Source organism: Gouania willdenowi, chromosome 17 (genome assembly GCF_900634775.1).
Source record: "Gouania willdenowi chromosome 17, fGouWil2.1, whole genome shotgun sequence".
NCBI classification, from domain to species: Eukaryota; Metazoa; Chordata; class Actinopteri; order Blenniiformes; family Gobiesocidae; genus Gouania; species Gouania willdenowi.
Window position 1 is genome coordinate 14,535,168 of NC_041060.1, and position 17,813 is coordinate 14,552,980.

Sequence of the window (17,813 nt, forward strand, 5' to 3'; positions counted from 1 at the left end):
TAAAAAGAAAGGAAAAAGATTGAAATTACTACTCAATTGAGCTCGCTTTTTTTGACATTTGAGGAAAAGTTTTGCTCATTGCATTGTGGGATGTGGAGTCTCGTAAATGGATGTATACAAGTCATTGCGATTTCTTGTTAGGATATTTTAGCCAAACAAGGAGCACATTCACTTTCCAACAGTTTTGTTGTAGTTTGTGCTATTCCCCACAATGCCATGCGTGCAAATATCAACAAAAGTAGTGTTTACGATGGAGATGAAAACAAACATTGAAACGGCAATTTCAGCCTTTTACATCTTTTTTTCCAGACAAATGATCAATAAGGCCTATGGATTTATCTGTTGAAAAAGTTCTTGTCCAGCAGCTTTAGTTGTCCAGATCAAGGCTTCAACCCTGGACCGTTTTGCTATCATACATAAAAGAACTACAAACTATTTTAAAATGTGTGATATCAGAACTAAATAAAGTAAATAAAAACGTGAACTGCATGCCACACAAATTTTCATGGTAAGCTATTTGCCACTTACCAATAATACATGTGAAACAAGTTCACATGTTAAGATGTGATGCCTATAAAATAAGAATCTGTCATGTTATGACATGGCATTTGAATGTCATGCCTCTTAGTCTTTGTCCTGATAGATTCTTAAGATTAGTTTTAACCAGAAGTGTGAACTCTAGTTACATGACTTGGACTCGAGTCACAAATTTGATGACTTTAAACTTGACTTGACAGAATCACAAAGGACTTGCAACTCGACTTAGACTTGAAAATGTGACTTAATTCGAACTTAAGCCTATTGACTCGAGAAGACTTGACTTCCTACCTTTCCTTGATGAAATCTTTCATAAAATGCTATTATTATTAAGGAGACTGGACTTTGTGAGTTCCACCTTTAATAAACAAACTGGCAGCCAATCAGGAAGCAGCTGAAAACATCAAGCTGGGTGGAGACTTGTGCACACTAGCAGAGAAAATGATTCCAAAAGTGATATCCTTTGGATTTAAAGTAATACCATGATTAATAATTGATTTGGAAAAATTTTACCTCGTTCTACTTCCCAGTATGATTGTTTGTTTGGTTAACAGAGGAACTTGTGATATTTTTTTTTTATTCTAAAAAGATGATGGACTGACTTGTTAAGACTTGTTGATTGAAGACTTTTGACGAGAGTTTGACTCGAGACTTGACTTGGACTTGATTGTCTCGACTTAGGACTTGACTCTACACTTCAGTGACATGACCTTAGACTTTATTGAGACTTGTGAAGCAGTGACTTGTTCCCACCTCTGGTTTTAATTCACCTTTAGTAAAATATCTGTTCTTTATCTAATCAAGAGAAATATAATCCAGTTTTAGCATTGCGTTTGCTAAAATTCTATTTATTTTTTTTGGTTTACTATTGTATCAATCGCCCAAATTGATTTTTGTATGAGCCAGTATTAAAAACTGATTATTGTTATTTGGTCAAAAAACAGAGACTTTGTTTGAGCAATGTGTATTTCCTTATATGCGATTAATGACAAAAGCTTTTAATAAAGCCTAAGAATGTAACTCTCTTAAAGGTGAGCTCAGCATGAAAAAAGAAGCCTCAACTGAAACAAACGATCAAAGCAAGGTCATTCCTTTAGCAAGAGGAGGAATACCTTATTTCTTCTTTAAAAAGTTACGACTGACATAATGTGAAAACTTTCACACCAGCTGCATGCTGGGAAATAATATCCATTCATTTTCTAGGCTTTTCACTTCATATGCAAGTTTGCAGGAGGGTGTTCGAGTCAGTCCCAGCATGTGTCCGGACACAACGCTCGGAGTATTACACACTGGTGTTCCCACATAAACCTTTGCTATGAAATATAAGAGGCAGACAAACCCACTCCATGTTTCCTTTATACCTAAAGACTAAAATAAGAACATTATATGTAAATCAAAGCTCCTGTTAATGTTGTAATTTGACTATCACTCATTCATTTATCATTCATTTGTGTGTGAGGTGAGTGTGTTCTTAAAGTGTGTTCACATTGACAGTACTGCATGCACTTTGCCCGTGAAGAACATAATGAAGGTTATACTTTGCTTTTAAGATTCTTGCAAGTAATTTATCAAGTGTCATCACATTGCTATTCCTTTACCCAATCAATACACCTTTCTATGCCTCTTTAATGATATGTTCCAGACATCCTGCAGACAGGGTTTAAAATAAGCACCTTTCCACTCACCAAATGCGGATAAAATTATGTTTTGGCGAGTAAAATAATATAGCTGGTAACTCGCCATGATCAATAGGCTGACTTTGCAATATTTATTTTTTTCTAAAAAAAATATTATTTTGATATAAGAGCAGTGTCAAAAAGACACAATTACGAACATACTTTGCTATATAATTGCACCTTACTAATAAACAGTCATGCAGTTATTATTTAGCATTTCCAGAAAGTCTGTTTGTTAAAGGTCCCACATCATGCTATTTTTCACCCATCTCCATTTGTTCTAAGAACCCCCAAAACATAGTATTTGAGGATAATTTTCCCAAACTCACCTGTTTTCCAGAGTTTTAGCCTCTGAAAAGTCACTTTCTTAGCAACTCTACACAAACTGGCTGATTTGCGACCTACCTATGCATATTCATGAGTGGGCGTGTCTATAGACGGACACTGACTTCCTCCTCCCCGCACGGTGACGTAGGGCCAGAGGACCGCCCGCCCTCCTCCCACCCACTCCGTAGTCGAGCTCATGCTGCTTTACAAACAGGAGACAGAGCGTGGGGGCGGGGCGTTCACCGGTACATACATAGACTGTAGAAAATACATAGAACACTGAAATGCTCACCTTCGTGGGCGTATCTGTTTACTTCCTGGAGGCGTGGCTCAGTGCCGCGTCAAATTTGTCATCAAAGTGGGAACGCGTCATCAAATTGGAGCGAGGTGTTTGGGCTCGCCCTGCTGTAAGAAAGGAGCAAATCACCCTCTAAATGACGATTGAGGGAATCAATGAAAAAAACACTTTAGGAAGTCTAAATAGCATTTTTATCATGTTTAAAGCACAGAATAGTTGATTTAGCGTAACATGGGCCCTTTAAAGGTTGTGGTTATAAAAGGTTTTCTGCCAATCACAGGTAGGTTGCAAACCAAATTTCGTACCCTCTCTGCAGAGCTTTAATGCAGCAATTCTCAACTGGTGGGTCAGGACCCAAAAGTGGGTCGCGGACCTGTACTGGGTGGATGGCGGACAGCTGGTCATAAGTGAATAAATATTTAATGTCTCTCATGTTGGACTTGTCTTTTATTGTGAAAAAAACTCTTCTTTTGACAGGCATGCTGTGAAATGCATGTTGCACAGGAAAATATATACATTTATGTTTTTAAAACTATTATATATGTGTGTTTTCAACAACTAAAAAAACAACTGAAAAACTAAATTTGTTTGGGTAAAGTCTAAAAAAAAAAGTGGGTTCTGATTTAATGACCATGGCAAAATGTGGGTCCCAGGGTGAGACCAGTTGATAACCCTTGTGCCTCTTATTGTAGCCTTCATTAAAATTTTAACAATCACACATACAAGTATTATTTGCCATTTATTACACACATACACATATGAAAATAGCGTTGTAAACACAATTTAGAACGGACACACTTGTATGGTAAGTAGCTACACAACGTATTCCACTTTGGGGGTTCTATGAGGGTTTTATTGAAGTAATCTAAAATCTGTGTGAAAGCAGATTCTACACTCTTCAAAGTAAAATCACAAAGAGGTGCAAACAACCTGCAGTTACCTTGATGATCTTGAAGACTGCTTTGTCGGTGTTGATGGTAATCAAATAGCATCAGCCTACACTTTGATGGCTGGTGAGCATAATGATGTGTAAAATCATCACAGGTCACAAACAGAGCACATTAACACACTGCTCTATGCATTAAAAGGCCTTTAATGAGGCCCAAGTGGGTTTTGTTAAATAGAGCACGAGCTTTCCAGTGTTTTAATAGGATTCGGGGGCTGTATCGAGGGATTGACCCGCCAAAAACAAAGCAAACATCAGGATGAGTGCCGTAATAGAGCTGTCACTGTGTCATTATAGGGTATATGTCAAAGGTTACAAACTCAGTGGTGAAATAAACAATAGAGATTTAAGCACTTTCCCAGTCTCACAGACATTAAAGGGGAAGTTATCTATTCGTTCGCTACATTACATTTAAATCCCATTTTAGTTTGTAGGTAGGGGTAGAGCCGTTTTTGGCTGAATGCAGTAATTATAGAGGATCTGGTTGTCATCTGAAAAGAATAATTTCTTTGTCTTTATTCCCTTTACTTTTCCTGTTATACTTTGCGTTATTGAAACTAAATATAGGATATAAGAATAAAACTCTGCTACCCGGTCCAGAGGACACATCACTCTTGTCCTCCAACGGCTCCACTGGCTCCCCGTTCAATACCGCATACAATACAAGCTCCTCCTCCTCACCTACAAGTCCCTCTATAACCTGGCCCCGCCCTACCTCACCGAGCTCCTGCAACAACACCAACCCACCCGCCACCTCCGCTCAGCCGACACCAATCACCTCACTCCCATCACTCGCACTAACCGCCGGACCTTGGAGGACCGAGCCTTCGCCATCACTGCCCCCACCCTTTGGAACTCACTCCCACCACCCATTGGAAACTCGGACTCACTACTAAACTTCAAATCATTACTCAAAACCCACCTGTTCAAACTGGCTTTTCCAGAAACAACTTTTGTTTTGTTTTGTCTTATTCCCTATGTAAAGCGTCTTTGAATGTCCAAAAATGCGCTATACAAGTGCTATACAAATTATTATTATTATTATTATTATTATTATTATTAGCATGAGCTATAAAAATTGTCTTTGAATTCTTGTTTGTGAAAATGTTTCCTTTCGACTCAAAATCTTTTGTATTGGTTGACATATATAAATAGTATTGTAGTATTGTTGTTTTCAATGATCTTGCTTGAGTGGCTCAGGTTAAGATGTCAGAAGTTGACATGACTGAAGCACTTTTAGCGAGTAAAGGGGTCCTTTTTAACCTTGGGGTCGTGACCCCATGTGTGGTCCCCTGGAATTTAAATGGGGTCACCTGAAATGTCTAGTAATTTATCAAAGTAATTACTGATTGAAAATACATTTTACATTTACATCCTTTTTCCAAATTAAAACAACACACAATCCTAAACAACTGTGTTCTAGACTTGCACTTTTTCAAATATAAATCTAGGTGAAAAGATGCAGTATTAAGAAAAATAAAATGAAATAAAATGTGTTATGTAGTATTACATAAACAAACATGATTAAAAAAAAAAATATATATATATATATATATTTTAGAAGAAAAATCTTTTGGGTCTCCAGAATTTATTTGTGATATCAAAATGGTATCATGATATCAAAACATCAGAGTTCCCAGATATACAGTAGCTGCAAACATATTTAGGTAGAACAGACCCACCATGCAGCCTCCCAACGTAGTTTCTCAAACGTCCTACACTTATTACATATTAAACTGAATCTGCCTAAACTGCAGACTGTAAAGGGTTAATAAAGCTGATACTTTCTTAAAAAAAATTAAAAATGAAATTAAAAAAACCCAAGTGAGCTAACAAGCAAAATTTCAAAGTTACATTGAAGAATCTGTGTCTAAATAAAATGCTTTTGAAAACACTGAAGTACAGCAACGTTCTTGTTTTGTTGTCAGGCACAGAGAAATACACAATGTGAAATGCTCCTTCGAAATGTCACATTGAAAGGTAAGCAGCCTGACAACATTGAGTCACATATATAATGAAGCTTGAGTAAGTGAGCTATGAAATATTACGTTTTCAAATCATATTTGTTACAGCAGCACTTGGTAAAAAAATTAAAAAAAAACGTATGTGAATTAATTTATTAATTTATTTGATACCGTCAATCTCTTTTGCCCGCTTTAGAGATACAACAGTCAATAATCAATATTTCTCAGAAGTATTTTTCATCATCGTGATGTAAAACCTGGACATGATGTGGCATGAAAAAGATTATCCAGTGATTGTGCAAGCAGGACAGAGTGATTCTTGGTACAGTTTAATAGAGTCACTCCTTTCTACACAAACAAGATGACCGACCTCTGGTGTTTTTTTTTTACAGTCTATGGGAAAAATCAGTCATACCTTCCACACAATCTTTGACTGGAGTTAGAAATGTTTCCCTCACTCTGACCTCCACAAATGACCTTACGTTTTTACCAAGAATGCTGCACTGCATTGGGTCACCAAACCAATATTATTGTGTTTTTAAACCTTCTCTGTGGTTTGCAATAGGATCCAGATGAATTTACCGAGAACTATCCTCTCATATACCTCACATCTCATGTGTTATTATCAACAGTGACAGAATTGTCGGCCAGTTATATCATCATTAGCTTCCCGTGTACTTTAAGCAGAGAAAAGAATGTCCTTCCACCAATGAGCCTCATCTCAATTTAGAAGATGGCTTTGTTTACTATTATAAATAGCTACGAGTGTGATGGTAGCATGTGAACCTTTTGACATTCATACAGAGATATTATTATAAACTCTAGCTTTTGGCTTTCATTCACTAATGACGTTTGATTTTAAACCCGATGATGTTAAATACAGCACTAATCATTCTGGCATTTATCATTAACTGAAGCTAATGCATTTCTAATTAATGGGATTTCTATGGTCATTCAGCATTTGATTTAAAACTATACACTTCATTTTCAATTTAATAAATGGACTTGATTTTATATAGCGCTTTATCACCACACTGAAGCAGTCTCAAAGCGCTTTACATATCAGCTCATTCACCCAATCACGCTCACATTCACACACCAGTGGGACAGGACTGCCATGCAAGGCGCTAGTCGACCACTGGGAGCAACTTAGGGTTCAGTGTCTTGCCCAGGGACACTTCGACACATAGTCAGGTACTGGGATCGAACCCCCAACCTCTCGATCAGAAGACGACCCTCTACCACCTGAGCCACGGTCGCCCGTGTACCTGTACCCAGTAAAGAGTCAACATGAGGTATCAAATGTTTCTCAGTTTTCTCACGGTGCCCCCTTATTTTATACATAAATTATCCGCTACACGGAAAATAAAACCGTGCCTTACTTTTCATCAAGACTTTTCTTTGCAAATTTTCAACCAAATACCTAAATTAAAGTAGACACAGTTTCTCCTTGGGCTGCGGGGATGTTTAGTTAGACCAGCGGATGGATTTATCTCTGACCTGGTTTCTCTGCATATCAATTACACCTCGAACCTCAGATGCTCCCAGGCAGAGGGATTTCACAGATAACAGTCTGTATATAATTTGCTGATAATTGGTGCTGTGGGTTTCACGGACCATCAGCCAAATAATTTACAGTGATTAAACCTGGCTTGTATGACGTGAGAGCAGGATGAATAAACACGTGGTCTTTTAGAGGGGAGCTTGAAACAGACATGAAGCAAAATGATGAGTCCTGGAACATTTACAACGTAAGACGCAGATGTCGCTAGGTAGCGTTTAGCGTAATAGGTGCAGACAGACCGTGCTATAAATGTTCCTTTAGGCTGTGGATCTCTCAGTAGATTGTGATGCCTCTAAACCAGGGGTGTCAAACTCATTTTAGTTCAGGGGCCAAATATGGACCAGTTTGACCTTAAGTGGACCACAGATTTTAGGTGGAAAAAAAGAGCAAATTTACCATTAATTTGTTCTGGTTTGCACTTCCACGTTTAAATGATATATAAATGATAAAGTATGTGAGTATATCAGTCCCTGCAGGAACTTCACTTAAATTATGCTGATTTTAGGAATTTGGGGAAATTTCATGAAATAATTTGAGTAAAATTTGCCAGATTTTAAAAAAATTAAGAGTTCTTTTAACAAATTTGAGATTAAAAATGACTGCCGTCATGTGATTTAAGAACTGGAAAATTGGGCTTTGCAAATATGGTGGATTTTAATTGATTTTTTTGTATTTGGAGGGGCTGGGATACTACTACTGAATTAGTTGAGAATTGACCAAATGTTGAATGTTTTTTCTATCATTTTTACTTTCTCGAGCTGGCCGGATTTGGCCCCCGGGCCTTGAGTTTCATACATGTGCTCTAAACTGATATGCTGTCGATTTAAGCCTTTTTTAACAGAAATACTAGTGTCCTATCTGAGCAGTATAAGTCAAGTGAACAAGCGCTGCATGTGTGGATGGCTGAATCACTATGAACTGAATATTACAATCACTCAAGACAGAGAGACGATCGTGATTCTTTTTTTCTCAATCAACACAAACAGTCCCAGAGTCACAGGAGAGCTTTTTACATGGTAATAATGTTCAGTCACAATGCACAGTAAAGGCTGCTGTCTGAGCTATGGGATGGTAGGGGATTATCTCTAATACTTTGAGGTGCTGTGGTTAAAAGAAACGTATAAAGGACTGACATGGATGATCTGTTGGTGATATTGTCAGAATCAGAATCAGAAATGTTTTATTTGCCAAGTACACTTTTTAAGACAGCACAAGGAATTTGACTTGGTAGTCGCTGCGCGGAACAAAAAACAAAGAAACAAACCAACAACAACAACAATAATAATAATAATAATGATAAATATAAAGAACGAGGGATAAATAAAGGATAGATAGTGTAACATTACATTCCCCGTTTAAAGAGTCCACATGTAATGCAAAGTCTACATGCTGAGCAGTCACTGACCAAATGCCTAAACATGAGTGAATAAATCTTTTCACCTTCAGAGCCCTTGAGTGTTAGATTTAATCCCCACTCGTTTTAAGATTGTTGACCTTTAGTTGACTCTGACCCCTGCTCTACCTGCAGGACTCAGTGGCTTTAGTTTTAGTGTGTTTGTGTGTGTGTGTGTGTGCGTGTGTGTGTGTGTGTGTGTGTGTGTGTGTGTGTGTGTGTGTGTGTGTGTGTGTGTGTGTGTGTGTGTGTGTGTGTGTGTGTGTGTGTGTGTGTGTGTGTGTGTGTGCGTGTGTATAGATAGATAGATAGACAGACAGACAGACAGACAGACAGACGAAGATAGATAGATAGATAGATAGATAGATAGATAGATAGATAGATAGATAGACAGACAGACAGACAGACAGACAGACAGACGAAGATAGATAGATAGATAGATAGATAGATAGACAGACAGACAGACAGACAGACAGACAGACAGACAGACAGACAGACAGACGAAGATAGATAGATAGATAGATAGATAGATAGATAGATAGATAGATAGATAGATAGATAGATAGATATAACTGACATTAACATATCTGTTTATGTATTAATAAATAGAAATTAATTAATGTTTACAGCACAGACTTAATTAAAATGTCATTAAGCATTAATATAAGTTACATAGTGTGTGTTAATTAGTTATCCTTATGTATGCATACGTATGCAGTAATCAATATTTTGGTAAAACATAATAAACTCTCGCGTAATAATTTACTTATGGTGTTTATTACGGTGTTACGCAAAATGTATATTGTAGGAGACTACTATGCATTCATTTAAGGCAACAGTAAATTAACACTTTAATAATGTTATTAGTAATTTTTATGTATCACCTAACATTAATTAACACATCAGTTAATGTATTAATAACCAATGAATGCATGTTTACTGCACAGAGTTCATGAAATCATTATTAAGTATTAATAAAAACGTTACATACCGTGCGTTAATTATTTATTGCATATTATGTATGCGTACAGTATTAGTAAAACATAATAACGTCTCTAATCATTTACTTATGGTGTTTATTAAGTAAGGTGATTACGTAACATTAGCAACCTAAGAAAAATATATATTTATAGATCACATCAAACTTACCCTAATTAATTGTATTCAGTAGCTTTGATTATACATCATTAGGAACCTAGAGCTGTTGATTTCTTGAATAATTTGTCTTGGAAGAGCATTCTATGTCACATGGCCCTGTACATTACAGCACTTTTAATTGTATTTGTCTTTGCTTTAGGTAGAGTAAATCTACGCATGTTTATCAGAACTTGTTAACTCCTATTTTCCTATCTTATTATTTTGAATTAAGTGAGTTATTTTGTCATTGTTCTTATTATTTTTCATTTTTTTACGTTTATTGTAATATCACACAGCACATCTTTGACTGAGGGTCATGCAGACTCTTCAGATCCACTCTCCAATCTGTGTCACCGCCTCAGGCTCAGTCCTTGTACACTTGTTGCTAAGGCGCTCTGCAGCATCACCCATCTGTTTGTGTAGCGTTAGTAGTCCAGCTGCGTCCAAGCAGGCTCCGACATCCGTCACAGCTGAAGCAGGGCAACCTCCTCGTCATCTAACCTGAGTGGCTCGGCCATTTGTTAGCCTACTTTAAACCACGGCTTAATCAGTATCGCAAAATGCTTTCAGCTAATTGATTTAAATGATCTGTCTTTTCCTGCGATGTCATTAGCATCCTTCTTATTTTGGGAGCAGCAGCAGAATCTGCGTGTCTGTCTGAATTTGCTTTGTCCTTTTTTTTTTCTGTTTAGCAGCTGTTCATCATAACAGTTAAAGCCAAAGATAAAAGAGTAAGACATGCTCATGTGTTAATGCTAAATTTGTTTTTATGTGCAATGACAGAAAGTGCATAACAAAAGCCAAACCTGTCTCCCAGGAGTCATCTCATCTGTGTATTTGTTCATCTATCAATACAAATGTTTGATCTGATTACGCAGACAGGTCCGCGGCGTCTTCTCAGGAGTAAATGTTTATTGATCAGGAGTGACTTAGGCATGTAAATTCTGATTTGTATGTGTGTGTGTGCTGTTTTGCAGACTGGCAGCAGACTGGAATCCATCACTATTGGCATGTGGACCTGTTTACTGGAGAGACAGTGTAAGTCTCATAGAACAATGATCCGATGATAAAGAACTCTGTCCAGGCCTTTTTACAACCACATCACTCAGAGTGTCTGCATTAAAGAAGAATGCATTGCAAAACAAAGACAGGGGAATAAAAAACAAGCGTACACGACACGTCAATAATCGCTCCACCACAAACCCCAGGAAGACATTTAACATAGTCAGAGAAACAACATATTTTAGAAAAGCAAACTGACATAATTTGAGTAAAAACTTAGAATGAATTCTAAAATATGGGCAAAAACAGATGCAACATTGATGATAAGTTTCTTTTGCGTCTCATTTGAAATGATAGTGAAATTCAGCACAGCAGCAGAGCCAATTTATCCACAGCAGTGGGCGAGGTGGTCCATTTTGATTTGAAACAGCATACCAGCACGAGAAGAAATTCACAAAACGTGAAAAACGATCTTTCAGGCAGTACGTATGATAATCGGGATGGAGTTAGCATTTTGCAACAGCAGGCAGAAAACCCCCGTCTGAATAAGCTCCAGGCTCGCAAATCAACCAAAGACAGTGCGTTATTTTTCTTTGGCTTGTGACAGTGAATGCACATGAAAATACATCATCCTGCTCTGAATCTCCAGCCCACCTTCTGAGCAAGATACGTTAATATATGTGTTTTATGGCTGCCAATGAAATCAAGGCCCAGATTATAGTCAAAAGAAACACATTTTCAGGTTGTTTAGCCTTTGTTTAGGTTTTTTATGATATTAAAGTTTATGCTGGCAGTGTAAAATGACAAGCTTCTGATGTAAAACGTATGGTGATACTTCCTTTTGTGGTTATAATACCCATGATTCTGGACTATTGTTATTGTCAGTCCATTTCTTGTAACTTCCACATTTACTTGAATGAGTAAATCTAGATTTTGTAGCAAAAAAAGATGTATTGTGTATGTGTTTGCAGAAAGCTGCTAGGGAACTCCCTGAAAAGGAAGTGATGTTACTTTTGATTTCTGCTTCACAGCGATACTGGTTTCCTGAAAGCTCCAGTACTTCTGGTAACCCCTGAGCACAACCTGATGAAGCAGCTTAAAACATTTTTTCAAACATTATGAAAACAATTTTTAACCCTAGAACACTGTCGCTAAAATTAGTAAAACCATCACTATTACCGGGTGATTTTTACCCAATATATTATACCCAATAAAAAAGTATTTATAATCAAAATATGATAATACATGACAAATTACAGTTATTAACCAAAATAACTAAGAAAAAAAAGAATGTAAGAATGAAAATGTCAGTGATAAAAATGATCACTGACTAAAATATTTTTAGCACCATATCAATTTCCTTGGAATTCCCCACTATTTACAACAAGCATGAAAATGTCCGGACCACTTTTACTTTGCTTTATTCTTTAGATGCAGTAATAAAGGAACACTACAAAAATGAACAAAATCACTCAAACATGTGCCTGTAGGAAAAAGTGGGCTTTGGAGTCGGAGAGAATATGCTGAAGCTACCCCGGAAACCCGAGACACTCTGTCAAACACAACTTCATGAATATAATGTAAATACTTTTGCTTGTCACCCACCGATAGTGTGGGTGACACTATCGGTGTCACCCACACTCATTAAATCAGCATTAAAAACAAGCATTTTGTGATCCATTCTGGCAACATATAGAGATATTTATTTTAAAATAAAATAAAAATCATGACATAAACCTGTCATTTTTCTCTCCAGCTACTCTGTTTTCTTCCACAGTCCAAAAATGCATGTTTTAGGGTAAATTGGGTCTCGAAACTGCCTGGAGCAGTAAATGTGTGTGTGAGACTGTGATTTCTATGTTTGTTTCTTGTGAACGATGTGAGCTAAGATATAAACATCGGCATAACCCCGTTGACAGGATAAAGTACAGATGATGAATTCCTGGTGATAAAAACAAAAAAATAGAGGCATCTTAGGAAACATTGTTTATGTATGGCAAATATATTATTTTATACTTTGACTATATTTCCCTCTCCTTAGTTTCCAAATCACAAAGATATATTCAAAGATAAGAAATGTTGCATCGGACAGGAAAATCAGTTCATCCAATTTTCCCCAATAGCGCTATGATACTGGTTAGTGCTGCAAAGCCATCTGCACAACAGCAAACTCATCTGTGAAGAGCTCCACAGCTGGCTGTTGTGCTGGTGGACCATCTTGCTATGGGTACACTGAGCTCCTGCGTAATGGATTGATGTTAAATGACATCTTGGATGAAAGTGGGAGAAAATTGGAAATAAATACTGATTTACAATTCAGACCCAAACAGCGTGCCAACTCAAGTTTAATGCTCACGCTGCCCAGGAGAAATCTCTCTCTCTCACTTGCCAAAAGAGCTGCATTTACTTATCCTCATTAGCAGTCCACGTGGGCAGGGACACATTTGGACATTTTTTATTAGGTACATCTGCACTGCCTAATGGCAACTAATACAACTGGTTCATCACTATGTCTTCCCCTAATCTCTTCATCTCAGACTTTCTGTGCAGTAGCATTCAGCGCAGTGATCAGTCAGTGTGAGAGGTTTCTATAGTTCAGACGACTCCTTTTAAATGTATCACCCAAGGCCAACTTTCCTTCTCATTGGTGTAAATCGTTATGGGAGATATAGTACACGCATAGTGCTTATATCAGTCCAAGCAATGGACTTTGTAGGTGGCTGTGCAGGTATAAGATACAGTGCAGCACATATAGTGGGAAGTGATGATTTGACAATTTTCCTAACAGGAGGAATGGCAGATGCAGTGCCTTCCCTATGGACACCGCCAATGAGAACCAGAAAGGCTCGGCCTCATTAAAATCCCTACGAGATGTTTCTATATGTGCGAGGCAGAAAAAAAAAATGCTGGCAAGTGTCACTGGCTCCTGAAGCTTGCTGATGCAGGGTTTAACTCAGGTAACCCTTGGGTAGGTCACCAGTCCATAAGAGAGAAAGTCTTTCACGAGTACACATAATCTACCATAGTCAATAAAAACATGTTTTAGAGGTCTGAGAGGAAATGTGCGTATGTCCAAGGTCTACTCTGAAAGCACCACATTGATATATTAACATGGAACTGAGGAACTTGCCCACTATGAGTTAAACCAGTGGTTCCCAACCTTTATCTTGTCGTGACCCCATTTTTATATCACAAATTTCTCTCTAAAATGTGTTTTTTGATCATCACAATCAGAATCAGAATTTCTCTATTAATTGCAGGGGGAAATTGTTTTTGTTACAGCCACTTAAGAAGAATAAACATGAAATAAGTGTATAATTAAGTAAAAGATACACACACAATACAGTAGTAAAAAATAAAGTAGGATAGATAATACTACTACTACTAATAATAATATTACAAATATACAAATTATATACAAATATGATACAGATATTTACAAAAATAATACAAATATACAAATATGATACAGTTTCTTATAATGGGTTACAAGTACAGAGAAGCCAAGATTAGTGCACAAAGTGACAATATATGCGCTCAGAAATTTTTAAACTTGAATTTTATTTTAACTACTGTCAATTTATATTTGGGAAAGTGTAGAAATACAATCGTTTGAGATGGCGTGTAGTGTTTTAATTTGAAAATATGAGGGTTTTTTTAAAGATGAATTTAAAAAAAAGATATATGATTTTAATGAGTGATTTTTATTTTATTTTTTCATTAATATTAGACATTTCGGGCGACCCCATTTTATTTCCAGGCGACCCCACATGGGGTCACGTCCCCAAGGTTGGAAAACCCTGAGTTAAGCTCTGGTGCTTAATACAAACTTCCTCAATCTATTCGCCATTCTGAATGTTTGGGTTTCAAGCAAGAGTGAACAGAAAAGTTAGCATAGAGGTAACTAACGTGTTCAGCTAGCTCATATCAGCTCTTCCTTATTTTGTTTAGCACAATGACTAAGCACTGGCTAGTTCACCCAGTGATATAAAGACCACTGGTTGGATCGGATGTTAGTAAGACTTAGTGACGTGGGATTTAGGGGGCATTCACTGTCATTGCCTTCCTGGGCCGCGTCGTGCCGAAGCTGAATTCACTTCCAGCAAGACAGTGATGACACGTGGCACAAACTTATCTCACGCCTTCACATTTTTTAATTTCAGTGTGTTGCGTATTATACAGTGTCTTTGACCCAATCTTTCCTTTAATATTTTCAACAAGTCCCTTTATTTTGCACAAGCAAACTAAGAAAGTAAATTACACGTGGGATTGGAATAAAGCTTTTTACTGCACAGATTCCTTTGATTCCTATGATCAGAACAGTAAGCGTCCTATTTGCAGCCAACACAGGGCGGAAAACGGGAAATATTCCTGCCTGCGAGTATATAACAAGTGATCCGACCCTAACTTGAGTCAGCCTGCAGCATGCACATTTCACCAAACTATTGTCATATAAAGAGAACTTTGTTTGGAGAAATTGAGTCAAAGCTTTTACATTCAAATATTTGCTGCTTGAATTTGATAAAGGTCTATGGTTTAATGAATAATGAGATGAAAAGCAAGACTTTATGGCAGAAGTCTACTATTAGTGCCCTGCTTTTATGAGATACAGTACATTCCAGAGTAAAATGGAATTATAAAGAATGCAGTACGCTACTACTGAATAACAGCAATACAACATCTTTCAATGCGATGATGGTAGGCAATCATTTTACTTCTGTGATGGGCTGTAAGGATGCATTTTTTTTCTACATCAACATTAATCTTTTTTGAGTATGTGGCTCTTAATTAGTGGACAGAATCATTTCACCTATACCTCTAAATGCAGTGGAACTATATCTCATTCATGGATGAGTAGGGACTTCAGAGTCGTGTCAGTATTTTTTAATTAATCATTCAGTGATTACTCAAACTGGGCATCATTAAATAGAATAGCTCATACAGCAGTTGATTATATTGATGCACTTCTTGAAGAAAATGTCTCAGTCTGTCATACTGTGGCGTTGATGGGCTATATCTCTGCCCAAACCTACTCTCCTTTTGATTTATACTTTTGTATTCACCACTGAGGCATAATGGTAATTCTATGCATATTCAAAGTATCACAAAGAGAAATCACAAATCCTGTGCATTGTCAGACAAAAATTCATTTCTTTTCACTTCTCTTTGTTGTGTGTGTCTGTGCAGCTTCCTGCTGCTGCGAGGGATTTTGTAATACTCAAAAACACGTTGGCTGATTTATTTTCCAGCATGGCTTTAATGAGCTTTTTGCTTTGTGTTCAGATGCACCAGGCAGACCAAAGTTAGGCGAAACAGATGTTCTGAGACAGGAAGTAGAAGCACCCCTCCTTCCCCTTTCACCCACGTCAGAGCTTTGCAGTTTCAGCTCCATCACTTCCCCTTTCAGCAAGTCATATCCAAAGCAGACATAGAAACGACCGCACATTATCACCATTCACAGATGTATAGTTGTCTAGTCATGTATAGGAGAAGAAGAAGGTGGCTCACGCTGCTTGAGATGAGACATGAAGTCACGTGCCTGAATGAAAGCTCATTTGAATTCAAATGCACATAACTGCCTAAGTGCTGATAGAGTTAATTGTTTAGTTCAGTGGTTTCCTCACACAGAATGATTATAGTGGAGCTAAATTGCTTTGACTAAAACAACCCCTTTGGTTAAAAAAAAAAATGCAGAAGCTGTTATTTCCATTTGTTCCACCAAGCTTTAACAAAGTCATTTCATTGTATGAAGCCCTATCAGACACCTTCAAACACGTAAAAAATAATGACCTCAGCAGAAAACCTCATATATGAATCATATCATTTTGAGTATCTTGTACTGTAGGTCCAGAGATAATGAGCAACATGTGCAGCCCAGAAATGGGTGTATGTGTCCTGTGACCGAGCAATGAGCGATATATCGAGATTAAAGATATATCGAGTTTTCTATTTTGGCGATATATAAAATTTACAATATTGCCTATAATTATATATTTTTATTTTATAGCTTATTGCAGTATTTTTCAACCTTGGGGTCGACATCCCATGTGGAGCTGCTTAGAATTTAAATGGGGTCACCTGAAATTATTTTTTAAAAAATAGTTAAAAATTACTGATTAAAAGATTATTTTCAATTATTATTATTTTACAATCTAAAACAACATACAATCTTAAACAACTTGTCAAATATAAATCTAGTCAATAATAATAAAATTTCCATAACCCTGGTTCTCTGAATAATAATAATAATAATATAAAAATACACATAATGACTCTAATAAACATACATTACAGAAAATACACCAAATGACAAATATAAAAATTAGTTAAAAAAAAACGACAAACACAATTATCATGCACATGCCCCATAGAACTAAACCAGGGAGGTCGCACACACTATATGAGTGAGATGTCTCACTATGGGATTTACACCTCTGCGTCATATCACAGAAGCCCTTTCTCATAAAGCCAACCTGATTGGCTGGTGAGATGTATTCATTCGCGACAGGTAGTCCTACGATAAGTAGAGTGGGCAGAGAATACATTCACTAAGCAAACTTCTTCTTACTCAGGTGGCAAGAAGGGTTGTCTTTGTGTGACGTATCACTCTAATTACTCAGAGAACCGGGGTTACGTAAATAACCTATAGTTCTTTTTCATAACATTTGTTTCAATGTCTCACTATGGGATATCGTAGCTCCCGTATTGCCGACAAGCTTATTGCATACACCAGCCCACGGAGCAGTACCATACTGATCAGGACAAGAGAACCGCCCATGCCACACGCTGAGCGGAGACATCCAGACGGTAAAACCGAACAAAAGTGAAGGGCGCGGACCAATTCACCTCTGCAAAAATATCCTGAACAGACACTCCCCTGAACAAGGCCCAGGAAGTGGCTAAACCCCGAGTCGAATGTGCAAGCAAACCCACAGGCAGCAGCAGACCCTGACTCAAATCAGCAAAAGC

General features: G+C 37.3%; 1 pseudogene; it reads right to left on the reverse strand.

The window, feature by feature from the left end:
* Window positions 1-17,600: 17,600 nt before the first annotated feature.
* The window catches only part of LOC114479618 (uncharacterized), a 71,075-nt pseudogene continuing 70,862 nt past the window's right edge, over window positions 17,601-17,813 (reverse strand).